Raw genomic sequence first — 27517 nt, 5'->3', positions numbered from 1 at the left:
TTAGACATCATCCACCTCTGTTCTCTGAGCAACAAATAACTGACTTATTGCATTAATCTACTAATATCAGTATATTCAGGCTCTGATTTGCTGAAGGATCACTGTTTCAAATCAGGATCTATTTCCAGGACACATTATCACTACCCCCCACAAGAAATCTACTTCAAAGGCCTCTCACACTGAGACTTTTCACACCTACACAGTAGGAATTGGCTTCTAACACCTTTCCAAAAGACTGCCTATCCTAGGATAATTGACTAAATCAGCAGTTATTTTATTTATCACTTGCTTCAAATATACCCAATAGGTTATAGCAATAACTTTGTTCATAAACCCATTATAATTTTGGATCACATACCAAATTTGGGGAAAACAAAACACAAAAAGGAAAAAAAAAAAAAAAAAACACTGCTTTCTCTCCCTCTCTCATCATCATATGCAGCTCAAACTTATAGTAATCTGTCATTGATGACCAAATGTATATGTATTGCTCCAGCTTCATTCTTTCACTCCGCCCACCACGTTCTGCAGTTCCTATCACACCATCACAGGCTTCTAATCTCCAATCCCTTGGCATTTTAAAAAGAAAACACAGGCGCATTCATGGGAAGCAAGCAAGCCGGAAATGTATTTCCCCCGGTAACCATCTAAGTCCTTTGCCCACCTGCTCACCCCCATATTCAAAGAACAATCAAATAGAAGTGATACCCAAAAGACGGCCCTGTGTTTGGAAGAACAGAACTGTCAACTCTCGCTTTGTGACCCCCATACCCAGAGCTCCTGCACTTAACATAAAGAAAACTGAAGGCCCTCTGGTATGCCCAATCAGGTCAGTCCTTTGTAATGCCAGATCTATAATAAACAAGACTGCAACAATTGCTGACCTTATTGAATCTGCAGATCTAGCCTGTATTACAGAGACCTGGCTAGATGAAAATGCAGCACCTATATTGGAGGCTGCAGTACCAACTCTGTCATCCACAACCCAAGACTGGACCACAGGGGTGGCGGGGTGGCTATCTGCTTCAAAAAAGAACTTAAGCTTAGGGTCCACCCTATTGAAATTACTCGCTCATTCGAGTGCATTGCTGCCTGGAGTTCGACAGGATTAGGTTTCGGAGTACTTCTCATTTACCGGCCACCTGGAGATGGAAAGATATTTCTACAAGAAATTGCAGACACTGTTGCTGGCCTGGTTCTGGAACATCAAAGATGGCTCATCCTCGGGGATTTCAATGCATGGGTGGATGATGAGCTCTCACGCCTTGGCCAAGACCTCCTGTGCACAATGAATGGTCTGGGCTTCACACAGGTCATTCCCTCTGCCACACATAAAAGTGGTCACACTCTCGACCTTGTCTTTCAGATTGGATTAGAAGTCACTGACCTAAAAATAAACCCAGTCATCTGGTCAGACCACTACTCCCTTTGTTTCTCAGTTGCAACCCCTCAAATAAGATCTCTGCCCGTGGAGTTGACCAGGTATCGTCCAAGGAGGGGTATGACTCCCCAAGCTCTTGCAGCAAATCTGGATCTCTCTGCTATACTGGGTGCCTGTGAAGATCCTTGTTCTCTAGTCCATTATTATAATAGGGATGTTATGGCTGCAATTGATATTATCGCCCCTGTGCGCAGAAGACCTCGTAAACCACAACGTCAAGCTCCATGGTTTGACAACAGTGTTAGTGAGCTCAAGAAAAGGGGGCGTAGACTGGAAAGATGATGGAGGAAGACTAACCTAGTGGATGACAAAATAAAACTAATAAAGCATAATGAAGAATATCAATCGACAATCACTCGTAAGAAATCACAGTTCCTGTAAAATGAGATCACAGCAGCAAACAAAAGGCCAGCTCAACTTTTCCGCACAGTGGAGATGCTTTGCAAGCCAGCATGCCTGCAGACTAATGAGACCCTCTCCCAGGCAAATAAAACAAAAGAAACGGCTGCGCAATGTACCAGGGAAAGAATAAGAGCCGACATTAAAAAATAATTAATTTATTAACCATAAGCACTAAATAAAAACAAACTATTACAATAACAGTTAGATATATTAGATAGTTATATATATTATGTTGTATTGTTAGGTACACCTTGATAGGTACAAATATGGTAGATATCGTGGTGAATTGAGGCAGCTTGTATAAATTAGCTTGCTGAAAGTCCGCAGTCACTCACATGGATTATCACACAAAATAGTTATGTGATAATATGAAAGAGATGGAGTCTAATATGAATTGTTGTAGCTCCATCTTAAGTGAACTGGATTGTAAAAGACAATCCGCTATTGTAGATAAACCCTTCTGGTGCGGAATATTTGAGTAAAGTGCCTGTACATCACAGATCATAAAGAAAAAGGAGGTTTTCCAATTAATTTCTGCAAAGATGTTCAAAAAAGAGGTAGTATCCTGGATATGTGAACGAAGTGCAGAAGCAAGTGGCTGTAAAAAATAATCAACAAAATGTGACAAATTAGACGTGAGGGACCCAACACCAGAAATAATGGGTCTACCAGGAGGTGCAGTGAGTGACTTGTGAATCTTGGGTAAGTGATAATAGGTAGGGGTATTAGGGTGAAGTGGTATCAAGTATCTTGATTCATCCTTTGATAAGATGCCTTTATCTACAGCAGCCTTAACTAATAGTGTCATGGATTTATGATATTCTTGAGAAGGATTAGCAGATAATTTAATATATGTACTAGTATCATTCAGTTGTCTGAATGCTTCAGTTAAGTAATCATCTGTATTCTGAATTATAATTCCCCTGCCCTTGTCAGCAGATTTGATGACAAGGGAGGGGTCATTAGCCAATCTCTGAAGTGCTAATCTCTCTTGAACAGATAAATTATGTCTATATTTAAATTTTTTCTTTTCTCTCTGACATAAGTTGTTGAAATCATCAAGTGTCTTTTTGTAGAAGATGTCTATGGGAGGACTTCTATGGTGTAGAGGAAAGAATTGGGATTTATTTTTAAATATGGATCTCCGTTCTTCATTACATTCACAATTGTAAATGGGAAGCTTTGAATTGGAGGTGTTGTTCTCTAGGAGCAGGGACTCTAACATATCCAAACTAGTTCTATCCTGTTCATCTAGGATTATAGGTGTACCCTCCAGTTTACATTGGACCAATTTTTTGGTTGCAAAGTACCTCTTACGTGCTAAGGTCCGAATGTATGTGTTAAGTTCAACAAATAAATTATAGAAGGCTGGTGGCTTAGAGGGGGCAAATTTCAAACCTTTAACTAAAAGGCGAGTTTCAGATTTATCAATTACTTTGGAGGACAGGTAATATACATTAGTCTGATCTATACTCTCAGATCTTGCTTTTTTCCTCTGTAACTTGCAGCCTCCTCTGCATCCTCTATGCTTTCTTCCCTTGCTCTTTTCGGGTAGTCTGTCCATAATAGTTCGTACCGATTGTGTATATGGTATGGAAGTTTGAGTTTGTATTCCCTTTGTACCTTCTCTAAAAAATTAGTGGTGTTTGATATGTTGGTTGTGTGTGCTGTAGCCATGGAGGGGATACTCTTCTGAATCTGGGTTTTTGGTCTTACTGATGGCTCAGCTAAAGAGGTTCTCTGAGGGGAAATAGAATGATTGTGATGGTTATACATATTCAAAGACTTTAGATTTTTATTGGGCTGGTGTTTTTGATCAATCTGATCAGATCTCTTAATGAAGTTAGAGGTTCTATTGGATCTCCAATTAGAATTACTCCGTGACCTTCCCCTATTGGAGGGGTTTGAACCTTTATTAAAGCTACGAACTCCTATTCTGAATATAATCAGTGTCTATATTAAATTTCTTGTTTTTACCTTCTATAATCTCTTTCTCATATTGTTCTAATTTGCGATTGAGCTTGAGATCATTGAACTGAAATTGAGGATGATCAGAAAAAGAATTTAAGCATTTTTTAGTATCCTCTATTTCCCGGGATAGTTGCACAGTTTTATCTTTACGGTAGTTTACAAGAAGTTCCATTAGTGAAAAGGAACAATTATCTAGTAACAAATTCTATTTGTCTTTAAGCAAGGGATCATCCACAAAGGATAGCGTTTTGAAGATTCTGAGGCCCCTAGGTATTTTTTTGGTTTTGATATATTTTTGTAAAGTGACCATGTCCCACCAGTGGCGGGTTTCTGTCTTCATAAGATCTTCTAGTTTATAAAATAGAGTATTAAACTCCCTTTCGTGGTCATTCTGAATAGAGGGTAATATATTGGTCTCAGAGTCTTCATTAAAGCTAGCCTCATATCTAGATCTCCTCTTAGCACATTCAGATAAACATGTCAGATCAGCCATTGGGAAATCAATTAAAACAACAAAGAAATATTATAAAGATGAGCAATAGTTATTAAGGCAGCTAGGAGGTTACACCAAAATTAATTAGAAGAACAAAAACCAAATAACTGCTTGTAAAAGCGCCTATGTAATAGACTAGATAATAAAAGGAAATTCCCCTGATAGAACGCGCGGCCGTAAACACTAAGTGGGTGTCAGATAAAGGATAATAAAACAAAAGAAACGGCTGCGCAATGTACCAGGGAAAGAATGAGAGCCGACGTTAAAAAATAATTAATTTATTAACCATAAGCACTAAATAAAAACAAATTATTACAATAACAGTTAGATATATTAGATAGTGATATATATATTATGTTGTATTGTTAGGTACACCTTGATAGGTACAAATATGGTAGATATCGTGGTGAATTGAGGCAGCTTGTATAAATTAGCTTGCTGAAAGTCCGCAGTCACTCACATGGATTATCACTTGTGGTAGCGCTTGTGAATATTAATTAGCAGAGCGGTCCCAGGTAAAGCACAAAATTCCCGTCACAGTACTGGATCGGTGAAATAAATACCTCTCCTGTGGGCTGGTCCGAGACCGGGCGTCCCCGTTTTTTTGTCCTGCGTTGCCCACTAGTGCTGTGCAGCAAGGAGATGAGGGGAACCGCCGGGCTGGTGGAGCGGGTGAGAGCCGCATGCTGGTGTGAGCGGCTTTGCAGAGATCAGGGAAGCGGTATACAGGTCCGTTGGTTCACGGCAAGTTGCTTCAGATATGGGTACCTGGATCAAGGTGTGTAGGAGAGGCGGAGTCCTAACACGTTTCGTCACGTATCACGTGACTTTATCAAAGGTATATTCATGCCTCTAGACTGGATAGTATTTAAAGCCAAAAGGCCAAGAGTGCACAGGTGTATATAATCAATGATTAAACAAGGATTAGTTAAAACACTATTATTGATTAAAAATTAAAAACGTTGGCTCACACACTAAAATGCCTAATAGATATAATAAAGACAGTTTAGTAATATCCACAGAAAGTTATTATAAAGAATATACTAAAGTCTATTAAATAAATACAAGCTCATTATATCTAAATATAAATACAATATAAACAGACAACAGATAATAATGACACATAATTAAAAACGCATATGCGGACAATATAACTAATTAGATATCCCAAAAGGCTGCATCTGACAAAAAAATTTTGTTTATGATTCTCATCGATTTTTATACAAACAAATTTCTGTTTGTTTATGATTCTCATCGATTTTTATACAAACAGAAATTTGTTTGTATAAAAATCGGTGAGAATCATAAACAAACGGTGTTTATTGTGCCCGAGGTAATATACAGATCTTTTACTCTCACTTGAATAATCCTTTGTAGCTATGTATAAATATATTTATGTATACACAAATGGCTCCTGAGAAATATAATGTTAAACAAAATAAGAAATAATAAAAAAATTAAAATAAAGAAAAGAATAAAAAAAGACAAAATTGTATCGGACTGGGATCCGAACCCGGGTCTCTGTCTGTATAGGATCAGTGACCAAACCTCATGAGCCACTGGGCTGCTCTTTGGAGTATAGGTGAAAATAAGTAAGTAAGGTATACTGGCAATGAAACCTAGTGTCCAGCTCTGAACTGGACAAATCAAGCAGCTGATTTATAATGGACATTGCTGTGATGATAAAGGACAATGACAAAGATAGATCCCAGAGTGGAATCAACCTGGAAAAAAGTGATAAAACAGCAGAAAAACCCCCCAAAATTTTTTGTAACATATAAAGAACATTATTGAATAATCCTCAGTAGAAGAATAAAAAACAAGAATAGATAAAGCAAATAGTATGGATAAATAGATACAGAGATTAATTCGACTCATAGAGTCAGCCTATAACCCACAGGGGAAGAGAAGTAACAATCTTAATATCAGAGATCAAACTCAATTGATTCATTTAGTCCTTCTGGAGAGAGGGTTCTCAGTTTGTGGATCCAGTAGTTTTCCCTGAGACAGAGTTTCTTATATCTATCCCCACCTCGTGACGTGTGCATAATGGTTTCAATACCAATAAGTTGAATTTCCTCAAATTAGAATCTCTTTCATATTATCACATAACTATTTTGTTTTTAACAAGAATAATTATTTACAGACACTTGGGATGGCCAATGGGACGAGGTTCGCGCCCAGCTTCGCCAACCTGTACATGGGGGCCTTCGAGCATACCCATGTGTGGGGGCGGAGCTTTGGCGCGGACCTTGTCTACTATGGCCGTTACATAGATGACATGTTTTTCATTTTTGATGGCGATATCTCCTTTTCTTCTGATTTCGTCTCTCAGTTAAATAATAATGAATTGAATTTAAGTTTTACTAGTACTTCACATCGATCTATCATCTTTCTTGATATATCCTTGGAGGTAGTTGATGGTAGAATCCTTACTAAAACCTTTCGGAAAGAAGTTGACACTTTAAATTATTTACAATATGATAGCTCACATTACACGTGGTTAAATAATATACCCTTTGGACAATTTAGACGTATGAAATGCAATTGTAGTGATCCACATGATTATCATTTGCAAGCGGATGAACTTTTCCTTTCTTTCCAACATAGGGGTTACCCTTTGGCTCTGATCAAATCAGCCAGACAAAAGGCTGATAAGTTAGTAAGAAATGATCTGCTATCTTATAAATCACATTCACAGAAATTTGAAAAAGAACAGCCCCTTTTCCTTTCACAATTCAATAGTTCCTCATCGAAAGTTCGGAAAGTTCGTAAGATTATCCGTAATAATTACCCCATTTTACTTACAGATCAAGTACTCAGAATAGAATTAAATGATACACCTTCCGTTATTTTTAAAAAATCTAACAATTTAAAACATGCTCTGGCTCCCAGCCACTTTGTAGATAAAAGGACTGCAGATACGTCTGCAATCCCACTTAATACCTCCCACTGGCTCTCCAACATCAAAGGATGCTTTAGATGCGGTGCAAAACAGTGCATCACTTGCTCTTACATTCAGAATAATTCTAAACTTTTCATCTCTTCTGGTGGGAAACAATTTGAGATACGTTCCTTTGTCAACTGCAACAGTTCTTATGTCATTTATCTGTTAGTTTGTAAGTGTAACCTCACTTACGTTGGTAGAACAACCCGTAAACTCAGGACTAGATTTCTAGAACATAGACGAAACATACAAAAGGGATTCTTTTCTCACAGTGTCTCTAGACACTTCTCTGAAATACACCAAAAAAACCCTGAGGAAATTCAACTTATTGGTATTGAAACCATTATGCACACGTCACGGGGTGGGGATAGATATAAAAACTCTGTCTCAGGGAAAACTACTGGATCCACAAACTGAGAACCCTCTCTCCAGAAGGACTAAGTGAATCACTTGAGTTTGATCTCTGATATTAAGATTGTTACTTCTCTTCCCCTGTGGGTTATAGACTGACTCTGAGTCAAATTAATCTCTGTACCTGTTTATCCATAGTATTTGCTTTATCTATTCTTGTTTTTTATTCTTCTACTGAGGACTATTCAATAATGTTCTTTAAATGATAAAAAAATTTTTTTGGTGTTTTTCTGCTGTTTTATCACTTTTTTCCAGGTTGATTCCACTCTGGTATCTATCTTTGTCATTGTCCTTTATCATCATAGCAATGTCTATTATAAATCAGCTGCTTGATTTGTCTAGTATAGAGCTGGACACTAAGTTTCATTGCCAGTATACCTTACTTAATTATTTTCACCTATACTCCAAAGAGCAGCAGTGGCTCATGAGGTTTGGCCACTGATCCTATACAGACAGAGACCAGGGTTCGGATCCCAGTCCGATACAATTTTGTCTTTTTTTATTCTTCTCTGTATATATTTTTTATTATTTCTTAAATTGTTTAACATTATATTTCTCTGGAGCCATTTGTGTATACATAAATATATTTATACATAGCTACAAAGGATTATTCAAGTGAGAGTAAAAGATCTGTATATTACCTCGGGCACAATACAACACCGTTTGTTTATGATTCTCACCGATTTTTATACAAACAAATTTCTGTTTGTTTAGAATTTTCATTGATTTTTATACAAACAAATTTTTGCAGCCTTTTGGGATATCTAATTAGTTATATTGTCCGCATATGCGTTTTTAATTATGTGTCATTATATCTGTTGTCTGTCTATATTGTATTTATATTTAGATATAATGAGCTAGTATTTATTTAATAGACTTGAGTATATTCTTTATAATAACTTTCTGTGGATATTACTAAACTGTCTTTATTATATCTATTAGGCATTTTAGTGTGTGAGCCGACGCTTTTAATTTTTAATCAATAATAGTGTTTTAACTAATCCTTGTTTAATCATTGATTATATACTAGTGATGAGCACCGGAAATTTTTCGGGTTTTGTGTTTTGGTTTTGGGTTCGGTTCCACGGCCGTGTTTTGGGTTCGAACGCGTTTTGGCAAAACCTCACCGAATTTTTTTTGTCGGATTCGGGTGTGTTTTGGATTCGGGTGTTTTTTTCAAAAAACCCTAAAAAACAGCTTAAATCATAGAATTTGGGGGTCATTTTGATCCCAAAGTATTATTAACCTCAATAACCATAATTTCCACTCATTTTCAGTCTATTCTGAACACCTCACAATATTATTTTTAGTCCTAAAATTTGCACTGAGGTCGCTGGATGACTAAGCTCAGCGACCCAAGTGGCCGACACAAACACCTGGCCCATCTAGGAGTGGCACTGCAGTGTCACGCAGGATGGCCCTTCAAAAAACTACTCCCCAAACAGCACATGACGCAAAGAAAAAAAGAGGTGCAATGAGGTAGCTGTGTGACTAAGATAAGCGACCCAAGTGGCCGACACAAACACCTGGCCCATCTAGGAGTGGCACTGCAGTGTCACGCAGGATGGCCCTTCCAAAAAACACCCCCCAAACAGCACATGACGCAAAGAAAAAAAGAGGCGCAATGAGGTAGCTGTGTGACTAAGATAAGCGACCCAAGTGGCCGACACAAACACCTGGCCCATCTAGGAGTGGCACTGCAGTGTCACGCAGGATGGCCCTTCCAAAAAACACCCCCCAAACAGCACATGACGCAAAGAAAAAAAGAGGCGCAATGAGGTAGCTGTGTGACTAAGATAAGCGACCCAAGTGGCCGACACAAACACCTGGCCCATCTAGGAGTGGCACTGCAGTGTCACGCAGGATGGCCCTTCCAAAAACTACTCCCCAAACAGCACATGACGCAAAGAAGAAAAAAAAGAGGCGCAATGAGGTAGCTGTGTGAGTAAGCTAAGCGACCCTAGTGGCCGACACAAACACCTGGCCCATCTAGGAGTGGCACTGCAGTGTCACGCAGGATGGCCCTTCCAAAAAACACCCCCCAAACAGCACATGACGCAAAGAAAAAAAGAGGCGCAATGAGGTAGCTGTGTGACTAAGCTAAGCGACCCTAGTGGCCGACACAAACACCTGGCCCATCTAGGAGTGGCACTGCAGTGTCACGCAGGATGGCCCTTCAAAAAACTACTCCCCAAACAGCACATGACGCAAAGAAGAAAAAAAAGATGCGCAATGAGGTAGCTGTGTGACTAAGATAAGCGACCCAAGTGGCCGACACAAACACCTGGCCCATCTTGGAGTGGCACTGCAGTGTCACACAGGATGGCCCTTCCAAAAACTACTCCCCAAACAGCACATGACGCAAAGAAAAATGAAAGAAAAAAGAGGTGCAAGATGGAATTGTCCTTGGGCCCTCCCACCCACCCTTATGTTGTATAAACAGGACATGCACACTTTAACCAACCCATCATTTCAGTGACAGGGTCTGCCACACGACTGTGACTGAAATGACGGGTTGGTTTGGACCCCCACCAAAAAAGAAGCAATTAATCTCTCCTTGCACAAACTGGCTCTACAGAGGCAAGATGTCCACCTCATCATCATCCTCCGATATATCACCGTGTACATCCCCCTCCTCACAGATTATCAATTCGTCCCCACTGGAATCCACCATCTCAGCTCCCTGTGTACTTTGTGGAGGCAATTGCTGCTGGTGAATGTCTCCACGGAGGAATTGATTATAATTCCTTTTAATGAACATCACACTTGTGGGAGGGCAACTTAGGTAGAATAAAGCCAGTTTGTGCAAGGGCCTCCAAATTGCCTCTTTTTCCTGCCAGTATAAGTACGGACTGTCTGACGTGCCTACTTGGATGCGGTCACTCATATAATCCTCCACCATTCTTTCAATGGGGAGAGAATCATATGCAGTGACAGTAGACGACATGTCCGTAATCGTTGTCAGGTCCTTCAGTCCGGAAAGAGAGATCCAAGGTAGGTTTTAAATCTAGGATCGAGCACGGTGGCCAAAATGTAGTGCTCTGATTTCAACAGATTGACCACCCGTGAATCCTTGTTAAGCGAATTAAGGGCTCCATCCACAAGTCCCACATGCCTAGCGGAATCGCTCTGTGTTAGCTCCTCCTTCAATGTCTCCAGCTTCTTCTGCAAAAGCCTGATGAGGGGAATGACCTGACTCAGGCTGGCAGTGTCTGAACTGACTTCACGTGTGGCAAGTTCAAAAGGTTGCAGAACCTTGCACAACGTTGAAATCATTCTCCACTGCGCTTGAGACAGGTGCATTCCACCTCCTATATCGTGCTCAGTTGTATAGGCTTGAATGGCCTTTTGCTGCTCCTCCAACCTCTGAAGCATATAGAGGGTTGAATTCCACCTCGTTACCACTTCTTGCTTCAGATGATGGCAGGGCAGGTTCAGGCGTTTTTGGTGGTGCTCCAGTCTTCTGTAGGTGGTGCCTGTACGCCGAAAGTGTCCCGCAATTCTTCTGGCCACCGACAGCATCTCTTGCACGCCCCTCTCGTTTTTTAAATAATTCTGCACCACCAAATTCAAGGTATGTGCAAAACATGGGACGTGCTGGAATTTGCCCAGATTTAATGCACACACAATATTGCTGGCGTTGTCCGATGCCACAAATCCACAGGAGAGTCCAATTGGGGTAAGCCATTCCGCAATGATCTTCCTCAGTTGCCGTAAGAGGTTTTCAGCTGTGTGCATATTCTGGAAAGCGGTGATACAAAGCGTAGCCTGCCTAGGAAAGAGTTGGCGTTTGCGAGATGCTGCTACTGGTGCCGCCGCTGCTGTTCTTGTGGCGGGAGTCCATACATCTACCCAGTGGGCTGTCACAGTCATATAGTCCTGAGCCTGCCCTGCTCCACTTGTCCACATGTCCGTGGTTAAGTGGACATTGGGTACAACTGCATTTTTTAGGACACTGGTGAGTCTTTTTCTGAGGTCTGTGTACATTTTCGGTTTCGCCTGCCTAGAAAAATGGAACCTAGATGGTATTTGGTACCGGGGACACAGTACCTCCAACAAGTCTCTAGTTGGCTCTGCAGTAATGATGGATACCGGAACCACGTTTCTCACCACCCAGGATGCCAAGGCCTCAGTTATCCACTTTGCAGCAGGATGACTGCTGTGATATTTCATCTTCCTCGCAAAGGACTGTTAGACAGTCAATTGCTTGGTGGAAGTAGTAAAAGTGGTCTTACGACTTCCCCTCTGGGATGACCATCGACTCCCAGCAGCAACAACAGCAGCGCCAGCAGCAGTAGGCGTTACACGCAAGGATGCATCGGAGGAATCCCAGGCAGGAGAGGACTCGTCAGAATTGCCAGTGACATGGCCTGCAGGACTATTGGCATTCCTGGGGAAGGAGGAAATTGACACTGAGGGAGTTGGTGGGTCGGTTTGCGTGAGCTTGGTTACAAGAGGAAGGGATTTACTGGTCAGTGGACTGCTTCCGCTGTCGCCCAAAGTTTTTGAACTTGTCACTGACTTATGATGAATGCGCTGCAGGTGACGTATAAGGGAGGATGTTCCGAGGTGGTTAACGTCCTTACCCCTACTTATTACAGCTTGACAAAGGCAACACACGGCTTGACAAATGTTGTCCGCATTTCTGTTGAAATACTTCCACACCGAAGAGCTGATTTTTTTGGTATTTTCACCAGGCATGTCAATGGCCCTATTCCTCCCACGGACAACAGGTGTCTCCCCGGGTGCCTGACTTAAACAAACCACCTCACCATGAGAATCCTCCTGGTCAATTTCCTCCCCAGCGCCAGCAACACCCATATCCTCCTCATCCTGGTGTACTTCAACACTGACATCTTCAATCTGACTATCAGGAACTGGACTGTGGGTGCTCCTTCCAGCACTTGCAGGGGGCGTGCAAATGGTGGAAGGCGCATGCTCTTCACGTCCAGTGTTGGGAAGGTCAGGCATCGCAAACGACACAATTGGACTCTCCTTGTGGATTTGTGATTTCGAAGAACGCACAGTTCTTTGCTGTGCTTTTGCCAGCTTGAGTCTTTTCATTTTTCTAGCGAGAGGCTGAGTGCTTCCATCCTCATGTGAAGGTGAACCACTAGCCATGAACATAGGCCAGGGCCTCAGCCGTTCCTTGCCACTCCGTGTGGTAAATGGCATATTGGCAAGTTTACGCTTCTCCTCCGACAATTTTATTTTAGATTTTTGAGTCCTTTTTTTACTGATATTTGGTGTTTTGGATTTTACATGCTCTGTACTATGACATTGGGCATCGGCCTTGGCAGACGACGTTGATGGCATTTCATCGTCTCGGCCATGACTAGTGGCAGCAGCTTCAGCACGAGGTGGAAGTCGATCTTGATCTTTCCCTATTTTTGGAACCTCAACATTTTTGTTCTCCATATTTTAATAGGCACAACTAAAAGGCACCTCAGGTAAACAATGGAGATGGATGGATACTAGTATACTTATGGATGGACGAGCGACTGCCGACACAGAGGTAGCTACAGCCGTGGACTACCGTACTGCGTCTGCTGCTAATATAGACTGGATGATAATGATATAAAAAATATATATATATCACTACTGCAGCCGGACAGGTATATATTATATAATGACGGACCTGCTGGACACTGTCAGCACTGCAGACTCCTAAAGTAAGCTACTAGTATCAAGAAGATAGAAAAAAAAAACCACCACAGGTAGGTGGTATACAATTATGGATGGACGAGCGACTGCCGACACAGAGGTAGCTACAGCCGTGGACTACCGTACTGCGTCTGCTGCTAATATAGACTGGATGATAATGATATAAAAATATATATATATCACTACTGCAGCCGGACAGGTATATATTATATAATGACGGACCTGCTGGACACTGTCAGCACTGCAGACTCCTAAAGTAAGCTACTAGTATCAAGAAGATAGAAAAAAAAAAACACCACAGGTAGGTGGTATACAATTATGGATGGACGAGCGACTGCCGACACAGAGGTAGCTACAGCCGTGGACTACCGTACTGCGTCTGCTGCTAATATAGACTGGATGATAATGATATAAAAAATATATATATCACTACTGCAGCCGGACAGGTATATATTATATAATGACGGACCTGCTGGACACTGTCAGCACTGCAGACTCCTAAAGTAAGCTACTAGTATCAAGAAGATAGAAAGAAAAAAACACACCACAGGTAGGTGGTATACAATTATGGATGGATGAGCGACTGCCGACACAGAGGTAGCTACAGCCGTGGACTACCGTACTGCGTCTGCTGCTAATATAGACTGGATGATAATGATATAAAAAATATATATATATCACTACTGCAGCCGGACAGGTATATATTATATAATGACGGACCTGCTGGACACTGTCAGCACTACAGACTCCTAAAGTAAGCTACTAGTATCAAGAAGATAGAAAAAAAAAACACAACAGGTAGGTGGTATACAATTATGGATGGACGAGCGACTGCCGACACAGAGGTAGCTACAGCCGTGGACTACCGTACTGCGTCTGCTGCTAATATAGACTGGATGATAATGATATAAAAAATATATATATATCACTACTGCAGCCGGACAGGTATATATTATATAATGACGGACCTGCTGGACACTGTCAGCACTGCAGACTCCTAAAGTAAGCTACTAGTATCAAGAAGATAGAAAAAAAAAAAACACCACAGGTAGGTGGTATACAATTATGGATGGACGAGCGACTGCCGACACAGAGGTAGCTACAGCTGTGGACTACCGTACTGCGTCTGCTGCTAATATAGACTGGATGATAATGATATAAAAAATATATATATATCACTACTGCAGCCGGACAGGTATATATTATATAATGACGGACCTGCTGGACACTGTCAGCACTGCAGACTCCTAAAGTAAGCTACTAGTATCAAGAAGATAGAAAAAAAAAACACCACAGGTAGGTGGTATACAATTATGGATGGACGAGCGACTGCCGACACAGAGGTAGCTACAGCCGTGGACTACCGTACTGCGTCTGCTGCTAATATAGACTGGATGATAATGATATAAAAAATATATATATATCACTACTGCAGCCGGACAGGTATATATTATATAATGACGGACCTGCTGGACACTGTCAGCAGAATGCGTTTATAGAATAAAAACACCACACGACGAGTGTTTAACTTTTTCAGGCAGACAATCACAATATACTGGTGGTCAGTGGTCACTGGTCAGTCACACTGGCAGTGGCACTCTGGCAGCAAAAGTGTGCACTGTTAATGTACTCCTGCTATAACTGCTCCCCAGTCTCCCCCACAATTAAGCTGTGTGAGCAGTGAGCACTCAGCACAGTCAGATATACATAGATGATGCAGCACACTGAGGCTGAGCACAGATATGGTATACTGTGTCACTGTGTATCATTTTTTTTCAGGCAGAGAACGGATTATATAAATAATAATAAAACTGCACTGGTGGTCACTGGTCAGTCACTAGTAAACTCTGCACTCTCTGAGTACTCCTAAGCTCCAGTAAATCAAGTGTCTCACTCTCACTCTCTATCTATTTCTATTCTAAACGGAGAGGACGCCAGCCACGTCCTCTCCCTATCAATCTCAATGCACGTGTGAAAATGGCGGCGACGCGCGGCTCCTTATATAGAATCCGAGTCTCGCGATAGAATCCGAGCCTCGCGAGAATCCGACAGTGGGATGATGACGTTCGGGCGCGCTCGGGTTAACCGAGCAAGGCGGGAAGATCCGAGTCTGCCTCGGACCCGTGTAAAAAGGCTGAAGTTCGGGGGGGTTCGGATTCCGAGGAACCGAACCTGCTCATCACTATTATATACACCTGTGCACTCTTGGCCTTTTGGCTTTAAATACTATCCAGTCTAGAGGCATGAATATACCTTTGATAAAGTCACGTGATACGTGACGAAACGCGTTAGAACTCCGCCTCTCCTACACACCTTGATCCAGGTACCCATATCTGAAGCAAATTGCCGTGAACCAACGGACCTGTATACCGCTTCCCTGATCTCCGCAAAGCCACTCACACCAGCATGCGGCTCTCACCCGCTCCACCAGCCCGGCGGTTCCCCTTATCTCCTTGCTGCACAGCACTAGTGGGCAACACAGGACAAAAAACCGGGGACGCCCGGTCTCGGACCAGCCCACAGGAGAGGTATTTATTTCACCGATCCAGTACTGTGACGGGAATTTTGTGCTTTACCTGGGACCGCTCTGCTAATTAATATTCACAAGCGTTACCACAAGTGATAATCCATGTGAGTGACTGCGGACTTTCAGCAAGCTAATTTTTACAAGCTGCCTCAATTCACCACGATATCTACCATATTTGTACCTATCAAGGTGTACCTAACAATACAACATAATATATATAACTATCTAAAATATCTAACTGTTATTGTAATAGTTTGTTTTTATTTAGTGCTTATGGTTAATAAATTAATTATTTTTTAACGTCGGCTCTCATTCTTTGCCTGGTACATTGCGCAGCCATTTATTTTGTTTTATTATCCTTTGTCTGACACCCACTTAGTGTTTACGGCCGTGCGCTCTATCAGGGGAATTTCCTTTTATTATCTAGTCTATTACATAGGCGCTTTTACAAGCAGTTATTTGGTTTTTCCTCTCCCAGGCAAGATGCAACGAGTTTGCAAACTTCTTTGCAGATAAAATATCCACCATCGGTCTGGAATCTCCACAGTGCCATCAAATTAGTGCCAAACTACAAAGCCTGCCAATATAAGCTACCTGCCTTCATGGACCAGCTTTGACCCAGTGGATGTAAAGGACACTGCTGAAATTGCTCGGATTTTGCGTCCCACCACCTGTGATCTGGACCCAGCCTCAACCAAGCTTCTAATAGGTTGTATGGATATAATTAGTCCTGTCTTTGCAAGAATTGTTCAATGTTCTTTGCATACAGGCATTTTTCCTGGAACCCTAAAGGAAGCAATTGTTAGACTGCTTCTTAAAAAACCTAATTTAGATCCCAACTGCATGACCAACTACAGACCTGCATCAAACCTTCCTTTCCTTGGAAAGGTTATTGAGAAAGTGGTTGCAAATCAACTGGAAACCCGCCTGACAACCCATGATATTTATGATCCATTTCAATCAGGATTCAGGAGAAGACATAGCACTGAAACAGCTCTGGTGTGTGTGTTAAATGATCTTCTGATGGCAAGAGACAGAGGTGACTGTTCAATATTAATCCTTCTTGATCTCTCGGCAGCATTTGATACCGTGGACCATGGCCTTCTGATTGAGTGACTGATACATTTCTGTGGTCTGGATGGCACAGTCCTAAGCTGGTTCAAATAATTTTTCACAGGCAGGTCACAGAGTATCGTCTGGATTATACTCATCACCACCAGTGCCATTGCCATGTGGTGTCCCACAAGGTTCTATACTATCCCCCATGCTTTTTGCAGTACAAATGCTCCCATTGGGCGAAATAATCAGGCGCCATTCCCTGGTCTACCACTGCTATGCAGATGATACACAACTGTACTTGTCCTTTGCTCCGGGCACTGATAACCCAATAGCAACCCTAAATGGCTGTCTAGCTGAGCTACAGGAGTGGATGAGCGCCAGTTGGCTGTGACTGAACCCAGATAAAACAGAGGTCCTTATGATACGACTGCAACTTCAAAGGACAAGACTGCAGCATAGCCAACCAACTGGACTTACACTCGGGGATTCAGAATTACAGACCAGTGATCATGTGCGGAATCTTGGCGTTGTCCTGGATGGTGGCTTGACACTTAAACATCAGATATCAGCCACAATCAAATCCTCATTCTTTCACCTGAGGAACATAGCCAGAATAAAGCACTTAATTCCCTCAGATGATATGCCAAAAGTCATACATGCATTTGTATCATCTCGATTAGACTACTGTAATGCCCTCTACCTTGGTCACCCAGCAAAATAATTGCAACACTTACAGCTGGTGCAAAACACAGCTGTCAGGCTGTTAACCAACCAGCCCCGTTCTAGCCACATAACACCCATCCTCTACTCCCTTCACTGGCTGCCTGTAAAATGGCGAATAATCTTCAAGATTGGCTTACTGAGTTTCAAAGCATTACATGACCAGGGCCCAAGGTACCTGAAACAGCTTCTGACCCCATACTGCCCCACTTAATTACTGCGATCTGTAGATGAAGGACTTTTAGCAGTACCTAGAATTTCCCGTAATTCATCTGGGGGCCAAGCTTTTAGTCATGCGGCTCCGACTCTATGGAACTCACTTCCCCGCACAGTGCGAGAGGCCCCAACTATAGAATCCTTCAAAAGTAGACTCAAGACTTTCCTGTTTACTCAAGCATTTCCATAGTGTCCCTTTTAGTATCTTCATGCTCCTGTATTTTATGAAAATGGACTTCATTATTTTCTGTACTATATTATGCTATGTATCTGTTAAGCGCCTTGAGTCCTATTGGAGAAAGAGCGCGATATAAATAAAATTATTATTATTATTATTATTATTATTATTATAAATTACATGACTTTAGCTGTTTTTCTTAATTTTTGAGAACTCCAAAATTAAATTTGAATCCAAACCAAAACACTTGTGGTTTTGCCAAAATCCGAAAATCAAAAATAAAACGCTGAAGGTGGTTTTAGCAAAACAGAATCAAATTCAAAACACAAGTTTCTGCACACATCTCTAATTTTATAAAACTAAAGCAAATTGCAAGTCTAAATTAATACCATATCATGGATAGTAAAACCTTGTATGTGTGACCTCCATGCAGGGGTCATTGCTCCTTACTGTAGCTCCATTCCACTCCCTCACCCTTCATCTTCACCTCTATTGTGGTCTTTTTTTCTATTTGCTCCTCAGCTGCCTGGCACCAGAGAGTATGGGTGGCGGGCGGCGGGTGTGTGCATTCTGGACTGTTGGTGAGGCTTGCACTCTGCTGCGCAGCGTGACCTCTATCACTTTGTCACAGGCAGAGGCAGCCAGGCAGCATCTGAGCTGTATGCTGAACTTGCTCAACTGCCCGGCATTGAAAAAGAGCATTCGCTCAAATCTCGGTATTGGAAGTCCTAATCCTGGGATTCAATCCTGGCTAATAGTAGGCCAAAATCCTGGGATCCCGTTGATCCCAATCCGGGATTGGCCACCCAAGTTTAAACCCATTTATCACACAGTATACATCCCAACACCAACAGGTTAGAAGAATCCTTACTAATTATTGTAGTCTCTTGAGCAAAGATCCAGTTATTGGTATGGATCTCCCAGATCCCAGCGCCTAACCTGAGATCAGAGATTGTAAGAAGTCATTGTCCAGCTCCCCCTAAATTAACCACTGTTTTATCAAAATTATTTTTTAGGTGTGGGTGCTGCCCAAGAATATGCCCAATACTTTCAGGAATAAAAAATAAACAGTAGTGATTTATGAGAAACAATGTAATATAAGGGAAGTCATCACATGTAGTTTTATCAATGTAGTGTATGGCATCTAATGTTCTTGTGGCCTGTTTTATATTGCCCGTACAAGCAGACAATTGAAGATACAAGTAAGCGAGCACCTACGCAATATTAAAAAAGGCGTAGAAACACATACTCTATTGATGAATTTTAAGGAGAAATATAATTGTGATATTAAGTATATAAAAAAACTTTTACGGCCTTAAGAGGATCACAGGTGACACGAGATGTAAAAATCTAAATAAGAAAACTAGATGTAAATGAAATGAAAATGATTTTTAATTTTAAGACCCTTATTCCTACGGGTATTAATAAGGATTTTGAATAAAAGTGTTTTTTATAGTTATTCTTATCTTATGAATACTTACCTACTTTGTGATTGTATTGTAAATATTACTTTGTATTTTAATTTTATTTGTTTTTACTGAAGGATATTTATGAGGTCTACAACAATATATCCACCATTGTATTTATACATTGAAATGGTCCCTTCAAATATGGCTGCCGGGAGTGCACAATTGAAGACCAATATGAACACCGGGGATATGTGTGCATCTTAATTGAGGTCATCCTGTATGAGAGGACTACTGAATATGTAACAGCATACAGCAGGTGACTCAGCGCTTCTGGATGATGCTCCCGGCAACACATCACTTACGGTTGCAGCCTTTCTATCTGGACGTAATGTAAGCCTGTACTTACGGTTACGGCTTCTCTATCCGGATGTGATACAAGCCTGTATTTGTATCTCGCTGAAAGCGGGATGTTTCTTACAGGATGGACATATGACTTCCGGTCATGACGCGGCGGTCCCGCCAGAAATGAGGAGGACGTATACCATCCTGTTATGTATTAAATAGAAAACCAGAAACGGCCTCTTCTAAAGGAAGTTTTCTATGTTACAATATTGGGATCCATTAGATTAGGTGATCTATGTCTAATTTTAGGGTTGTTTAAGATTGTTGCTAAAGGGGTATAAATTCCCAGCATGGTTCCATTTCCCATACACCTTGACAAAGATGCTATAGGTATCGAAACGCTTTGGAAGGAAAATAGGCTGCATCTATTTGGACTTCTGCCCCAGGACAAAGAGGACTGTTCCAGGGATGCCTGAGGTTCTTCTGGGTTCATGTGATTTTTGTCTACTTCTTAGTAGACCATTCCATCTGGTAGGAGTTCATTTACCTGCATTGTGTTCTGATACCACTGTGTATTTTATGTGCTTTTGACTGTGCTTGACAGACCTATATATTTAATAGGAGTCTGTTTTACTATCTGTTCTTTTACAATAAATATTTCTTTGTATGGTTTTATACTATGAAGATTTTTTACTTTGCTTTTATGTACCTTGGAGTATCTGTGGATTAAACAGGATAAAAAGAGATGGTCTTCAGGTCCATTAAAAGCGGACTGATCCCACTCCCATTTCACCTATCTGTCTACTATTATTGTAGACCCAGAATTGCGTTAGAAATCCAAATAATCAGAATCTGAAATTGTGATTCCATACTTACAATATTACACTATGTCTGTATTTTTATTGTGTTTTTTTTATGAGGTATTGAACATACATCGATACATGAACTAGCCAGTTGAAGAGTAACATAAGAATGTGAAGAATTGTGTACACTAAGAATGCTGTGCATTTATTGTAGAGGGGATCCTCCTTTTTGTATATTCAACCCTAACTCAGGCTGCCTTAGTAAAACCACAAACAACGGACACCTATGTAATACCAAACACAGCTCATGAATAAAGATGTCAGTATTTATTTGGAAAGTGGAGTGAGCTTTGGTATCCTGGATAGGCTTGTGGTCAGGCAATGCTTTTCAAAGGTCATTCTTCTTTCACCAGGCTCTGGAACAAGAGTTTCTTCAGAATAAATACAGCAGCCTATCAAGGCCAACAGCACATTGTAGCTTTACATACTGTAGTTAATTGACAACGCATTAATGAGCTAAGTACAAACAACATAAATCAAAAGCATATATATGTTAAAAGCAGTATGCAAATAAAGCTTTGTACTTTGTAACCAGGTAGTCATAACATATATCAAAATACTTTAAGAAGATTAGTATCAAGATTTTCATTTTATAACAGAAAAGAAGGACAGCTAACATGAAAATAAGCTGGAAATAGTTAATTCATTTCAAAAGCGCTGCTCAATTAGAAGACGTGTCATTAAAAAACAAATATGGCATATACTGTATAATGAGATCCATTGATAAGAGCAAGGCCTCAAAAAGAGACTTTACATATTTATGAAACAGAGGGAATTAGTTAGTTAATAAAGATGACATTGAAGCAAGACAAAAAGAATGGATGCATAATTACATTGTAAATCATATAAGATAGTAAATTGTTGATGCATAATCTTACGCATAGAAATTATTAGATGATTAGGTTTAATTTGTTCAAGTAAAATCATTATTCATTTAAACAATGTGTCAGTAAAATTAATTTGTCAGTAAACATATTCAGTTTTACTAACAGTCAAAGGGTAGTTATGTAAACTATCTTAGCTGAGAAAAATCAATCTATGAAACAATACATTAGGCACAATTAACTTTAAAACATGCTTGTTGAAAAGCATACTTTATTAACGTCTTATGTATGAATTAGAATATTGTTCTAAGACAAATATAATAGCATAAAAATTACATAACTGATCATCATAAAATAGGAAAACGTGTATCCTAAATTTGCATTGATATCATACAGTACATGTTATTGAAACTACCGAGTATCAAAATACTCATAGTATACTATACTCAACTATAGAGTTGAACATATTAAGGGTACATTGGGGCGGGGATGATCAGAAAATGCCAGAGACTACTGCACCGAGCAGAGGAGGCCAATCCAGAGGTGCACATGGGCTGCCTCCTCTGTTGAAACGCCAATGTCTGCAGTGCAACATTTGTTTGCCTATTAGTGTGCTTTTTTTGGTTTGCTAATAAACCTGAATAAGACCCACAGTTAGAGTATTTGAGTGTGATACTATGGTATACATGCAACTCAACTCCTGTCTTTATATACTGCACCAAATACCTTTTATCAGCGTCATAAAATAATTACTGTATATACAGTAGTATACATTTATTTGCATTTATTTAATACAAGAAAAATAAGTACGGTTCACTAATTGGTAGCTGTTATAAGTGCTGAGAAAACTGCATTCAAGAAATATTGACAGACCAAATTATAGAGGAATAAAAAAGTATATAATTATAAAGCTTGTCTAAAAAGACTAATCTATATACTGTATATAAATGCGAAAGTCCTCATTCACTCACTGACTCATCGCTAATTTTCATACTTTCCGATATGTTAAGAAGATAAAATTTAAAATAGGTATTCTGTAGGTGGGAAATTGGAAAACTATGCAATTAGATTTTTAATATACCTCCCCTAAGGGGATGAAAAGGGGGTTGACATAATGACGTCATTTCTGATGCGTAGCTTGCGTTGCATGAACGATAACGCCCAACTGGACAATTGAATTAAAATTTGGATTGCCCCTCCAGTGTGTAGAATTTATTAAACTACAAAAATGATCCTGTCACTTTTTACCATATCTGCTATGGGTGCTCCTCAGGTAACAGCAAGGACTATGAATTAATAATTATTTATATTAACTAGAATTGAGCTGGTATGGGTTTTACTTGGTTTTACTCGGATTTACTCGGTTCTCAAAATGGCATCTGATTGGCTATCCAAAACACAAGACATCCGTGAGCCACTAAGATGCCGTTTTGAGAACTGAGTAAATCCAAGTAAAACCAAGTAAAACCGAACCCGCTCATCTCTAATATTAACACCTCTTAAATTTACATCTCTATACAGTAGATTTACCAGAATGTCAACACTCATTTAAATTTACAACTGTGAAAATCAGAAACTCCTGTGTGAAGAACGGGTAGAACAGCTATTAATACAATAAATTGTACTAAAGCTCAAACTGAAGAAAAGATTATACAGTCAGCAAAAATGGTGGTAAAATGCATAATCTTATGCATAGAAATTATTAGATGATTAGCAATGATAGGATAAACATAAAAAATAATAGGCTAAAAACGGAGTAGACAAATTACGTATTTCCTAAATGACTGCTCATTTAATTCTGACATTAGTAAGGGGTCACCTATGGTACAGTAGAGGGGAATTATGTTACCTACCATATTACAGAGACAAATATATTTACAAAAGTAGAAGTGTTACCTGAAATTGGAATTTATTTGTGGGCAGCTATTTAATTAATTGTTTTTTTCATTCAATTTATTTTTCATTTTCAGGTGAAAACACATTGGATCCATGAAGTTGCAGACCTACTGGATGTAATTTTGTGGCCGCAATAGTGAGAAAAATTACTGCTTGCACTGATGAGATTTCACCTGCCTAAGCAGACGAAACAAATTCCCTGATAACTGCCGTCATCAGGGATAATTGGATAGCTTTGGGGGAGCTAATTAGCCATGGTAAATTACCGCAGCTAATTGGATACTGCCCTAAGAGTCCTGCTTGCAGTGCCATTAATGAATCTTTTTAACCAATCACTGCTAAACAGTGGTGGTTGGAACCTAGTGGCTGCAGCGCAGTCCAAAACTAAAAGAGTGGAGCCACCTACTGAACCTCTGATAAAAAAAAAAAGAAAACCCTGGTGCCAATCACATACTTAGTGTTAAAACACTTTGCCTGCAGTTTTCTATAAATACTGGGAATACTCTACACTTTCAAAGACAGGACAATACAAGAAAAGAAAAGAAAGCACTGGCAATTTGTACTACAAAGTTTATTAAACCGTTATGAATACTTTAACAATTAAAACTGAATTTTAGCTGCCCATATAAAAGGTATATGTGCTGTAATAATTAATACAGCTTGGTAAGAAAATAAGAGATTAACAAATCATTAATATATGGCCAGCTAAAATAAAAAAAACTGCATTACAGTGTTGGGAGAGCAATTGAAGGATAAAATATTCATAACCTCTAAACGCTGTCCAAGATTGACGGACGGGAGTCAGAGGGATCAGCAGCAAGCCCTCAAGGACTCACCTGGTGCATGCAGCACAGCAGCAATGGATAAGTCCGCCCCAGTCTCCAGTGTCAACCAGTTTCCATTGGCTAGCTGACTATCTACCATCCACAGACTTCTCTGGCACATGAGACTCGGGGGTGGGCAGATAGTCATCTAGCCAATCAAAGTGGGTTGACATCAAAGACTGGGAGGCAGGTTTATCTGCCACTGATGTGCTGCACTGTCCCAGGTCTGCTTGCTGGGAGTTTGGTGTGTAGCGCTCCCACCGCTTAGTTTTGGACTGCACTGCAGCCCCAGGTACTCATCCCCCCACTGCTGCTGGCAGATATAATTATATAATTCCAGGTGTTTGGAGGCAAATGTGTTTCCACCAGAGAAAAATGCACAAATTAAAATTTAACTCATGACCTGTGAGTCTCACATCAGTAGCAGGAAATCGATTTCATTATAAACACACAAATGTTGACTATTTAGAGTGAAACAAAATAATTCAAAGAAGCTTGGATTTAAACCTGGGAGGATTATCAGTTTATAGAGTTGATTAACCATTTGATATATGTTACAAAAAAAATTGGTTATAAGCTGAAAATACTGTAGTTGGATTGAACTGAAGGTAAGAGAATGATAGACAGTGTGTTGTAATTAATCGTTTAAGTTTCAAAAAAGAGTTGGTGATCATGGTGACCTCAGGGTTCAGTAAATTTAAAAAAGTGTCTTTAACTATTTTATGATCATTTACGATCTAATTTTCTCAACAAAGAAAAAAGAGAGTATTCTGATGAAAAAGATGTAGCAGATTTTATAAAAAGTAACAAAACATGAAGCTTTCCAAGAAAGGACTTGGTCAGTGCTTCAAAAACTCAGTCCTCAAGGCAGCCTTACAGTGAATATTTAAGGATACTGTATGTCATGTTTAAATACAGAAAGGAGGATCACAAACTATATGTGATCTAAGGTGTTGTGATTACCTGCAGAAATAATCACCAATAATGTTTCCAAGTGACTGTATATATATAATTTTGTATTCTTTCAGCTTAGATGTGACAAAATGGCTGACAGGCAATGTCCTGCATTTAACCTCTATGCATATAGGTTCCGGAAGATCTACAGATCATAAAAGTTAGGGATGAAAGCAATGTGCCATGTGCAATGACATGTGCAATGACCAGACCGGAAGTTATAAATACTGATAAGAGGGAGATGTCAGGGAAATCACAATTTCTCCTGTGAGCTGACCTCAGAATTGTACATTGTCCAAAATATAAATTATCTGTGGCCTGGGACCCTGACATGAAGTTGTAAAAGGGGACTGCATTTCTACATCAAAAGCAGATATTGCCAAGCTCTAAACATTGAGGTCTGATTAGCCCAATTAATTTGTTATGTCAACAGGGAGGGCTCTGTAAACAGACCAGGGAAGTGTGACCAAATGTCCTGATTGGAAAGTTCAGGAATCCTATTTCCTGGCTAATGTCATAAACGTCTAAAACTTCCAATCCACAAATCCAGGCTTAGGAAGATGTGACTCCCAGAGCCCAGACCTCACTCTCTTTGAAAGAGATTCATACAGTATGCCTTTGGGCTACACCCCTCCCACCTGCCTGTTGCCAAGCACCAAGTATGTAAAAATGGTGTATGTTTAGTGTCCAGCTGATGAAGCTGTGGACTATATCTGTCTCTCGCACTGGGACAAAAAGTACATCTCTTGGGGACTCAACAAATGTTGGAGATGACCTGAGTTATTCTGTAAAACTTCCCCACAAACAGAACCACCTAAGTTCGTTTGAGTAAGTGAGTTAGGTTTTCTGTATTTTTTATTTCTTTTCATTTTGTTGAGATTGCTGTATTCTGTGTGTGTGTGTTTAAAATATGCTTAACAGTCTTTGTAACCTTTTTTGTAACTAAAGCTCTGAAGTAATCTTGAAATTAAATATCTAATTTTAGTTCTGATTCTGTGATTCTTATGAACCAAGGCCTCGTGGCCCACATCTACTTATTTTTCTAAGTATTGCAGTGTGTCTGTGACAGGTAGAAGCAAAGGCTACCATGCATTTATACGCTAATTTCCTCTTGCCGGTGGCAGCTAAGGTATTTGAGTGATCCTGTGTGTCGAAAGGGACCCATATGTCGCATGCGGCAGTTCTCGAATTGGCATATTTGTGGAATTGGCCGGCAGCGTCGTGACACTGTATGTATAATTGAGCACAGGTGAATTAATTAGCACTTAAACCTTTCTGATTTAATAATCTGTGTTCTGCGATGGATAGCCTTAAAACTAGGACATGTAGGGTGCCTTGAGGACCATGTTTCGAAACCACTGGTTTATGGGTGGAGCCAGAAAAGCCTGTTTACCTAAACTTGAGACAACATATAAGACATGTTTTCCTTATGCAGGACCCCCAGTTCCTGACAAAAGTTGTTATTATATAGTAACATTATTGACTGTACAATGCATCCAGTAGGTATTTGCCTCATACATTGCTGCTATCTTTCCATTATGGAGGGTACCTGGGCATGATGTTACTTTAAGGCATTGAATGCCATCACCAAGCTGCTGTATATACAACAGGAATCTGATATTTTTATGTCAGAACTTTTTCAATTAAATTACAGTGGAACATATAATCTAGAAAAGTGTTGAACAGAAAGTTAAGTACGAGGGTGGCTCAATAAGTAAGTTAACAAGACTTCTCACATGTGTAATGTTTTCTAAGTCATTCTAATTTCCTCCCACCCAGAGCAGGTAGACCACTGCTTCTCCTCGTTGCCTTCAGACTGTGCATCTTATCAGTCATACTGTCCCAACATCAGTTGTAAGCATGTAAGATTTTTGCATCTACAGTACTGTAAAGGGCACATCAGCAGTTGTTATTTATTGCCAATTTGTTGAGGTGTATGGTGATAACGTTGTCTTGTGCAGCAACAGTCACCCAGGTCATTTTTTTACAAATTGCCCATTGCTGCTCACCTTTAATGTCTGTCCTGCAGATATCAAAGGCCATGCACCAAACCCAAACCTGTTTCCATGACATGATGTTATCATAGTGCACCGCAACAAGTTGGTAGTTAATTATACTGTAGCTGCTGATTTGCCCTTTAAATGCAGGAATCTAATCACACTATGCACCTCAATGCCTGGCCATTTTCCGCCAGCCCTCCGTCTTACAGCTGATGTTGGGACAGTATGACTGATATGAGGCACAGTATAATGGTCGTGAGGAGAAGCAATGGACTACCTGCTCTGTCCAAGTGGGAAATTAGAATGAAATAGAAAACAATACACATGTGGCAGGTCTTGTTATGGGTGTGATACACTATGCTGGTGGTCAGGATAC

General features: G+C 40.2%; 1 long non-coding RNA gene across 1 annotated transcript in view; it reads left to right on the top strand.

The window, feature by feature from the left end:
- The window catches only part of LOC134970168 (uncharacterized), a 78327-nt gene extending 57867 nt beyond the window's left edge, over positions 1-20460 (top strand). The window contains exon 3 of the long non-coding RNA XR_010189708.1: positions 19573-20460. This is a non-coding gene — a long non-coding RNA (uncharacterized LOC134970168). The remainder of the gene's footprint in view (positions 1-19572) is intronic.
- Positions 20461-27517: the final 7057 nt, after the last annotated feature.

The sequence above is a fragment of the Pseudophryne corroboree genome, chromosome 11 (genome assembly GCF_028390025.1).
Source record: "Pseudophryne corroboree isolate aPseCor3 chromosome 11, aPseCor3.hap2, whole genome shotgun sequence".
In the NCBI taxonomy this organism is placed as follows: Eukaryota; Metazoa; Chordata; class Amphibia; order Anura; family Myobatrachidae; genus Pseudophryne; species Pseudophryne corroboree.
The sequence above is the reverse complement of the archived record's forward strand: the minus strand, read 5'-3'. Positions and strand labels throughout refer to the sequence as shown.